The following is a 799-nucleotide window of genomic DNA, read 5'->3' as shown; positions in this document are numbered from 1 at the left end:
AGACTAGTTCAGGAATCCGTAGTGTACTGTGACACCAGCGCATCAGCTTCTTCCCTGTCTTTGAACCGGTCGCCTGCGCAAGGAATGCAAACGCGGAACTGCTTTTTATGGAAGGATCAGAACACGGTAACTACACTCTCAAACAGAATGACTTATGATCAGAGCCAGGTTGGAGAAAAACTTTACAATGCTTTGCGCAGTAATTAAATGGAATTGTGTTACATTACATTTCACTACGAGAGCAGATTTGTTAAAGCAAATTCGAAGGCAGGTTTGTTGATGGGAAAGCAAGCAAGAAAGCTCAATTTTTGTCCATGTAAAGTGCTGCAATTGAAGAACAAAGTAGTTTCTGCCCAGTTTCGAACTGGGGACCTTTCGCGTGTAAGGCGAATGTGATGACCACTACACCACAGAAACCAGCCGCAGACAAGGATGTCGTTAATGCTTGGACCGTTGGGCGAGGTGGAATAGGCTGGGACAAGTTTCCCTGCAGCGTAACGGCTGCGATATGATCTGATGGAAGGGTTGTAAACTGAGTACATTCGTGTTTTCCCTAAGCTGGGGCGAGTTGAAAACTCGAGAGCATTGGTTTAAGGTGATTTGGCTGAAATTGACAAAGTACCTGAGACACATTTCCCACACTGAAGGTTGTGCGTGTATGGAACAAGCGACCCGCGAATGTGGACGAGGCTATTACGCTCAGAAAATTGCAAAGGTAACCGGATGATTTTCTGGATAGAATGGGTTTAGAGGGATTTAGGCCAAATGCTGGAGAATGGGACGTGTTTAATTTTGGCTA

The 799-nt window shown here is 45.3% G+C and overlaps 1 non-coding gene across 1 annotated transcript; it reads right to left on the bottom strand.

Annotated features, from left to right (window-relative positions):
- Positions 1-344: 344 nt before the first annotated feature.
- trnav-uac (transfer RNA valine (anticodon UAC)) lies at positions 345-417 on the bottom strand. The gene has a single exon. It is a non-coding gene; the product is annotated as a tRNA-Val (tRNA).
- Positions 418-799: the final 382 nt, after the last annotated feature.

This window comes from Hemiscyllium ocellatum, unplaced genomic scaffold, assembly GCF_020745735.1.
Source record: "Hemiscyllium ocellatum isolate sHemOce1 unplaced genomic scaffold, sHemOce1.pat.X.cur. scaffold_406_pat_ctg1, whole genome shotgun sequence".
In the NCBI taxonomy this organism is placed as follows: Eukaryota; Metazoa; Chordata; class Chondrichthyes; order Orectolobiformes; family Hemiscylliidae; genus Hemiscyllium; species Hemiscyllium ocellatum.
The sequence above is the reverse complement of the archived record's forward strand: the minus strand, read 5'-3'. Positions and strand labels throughout refer to the sequence as shown.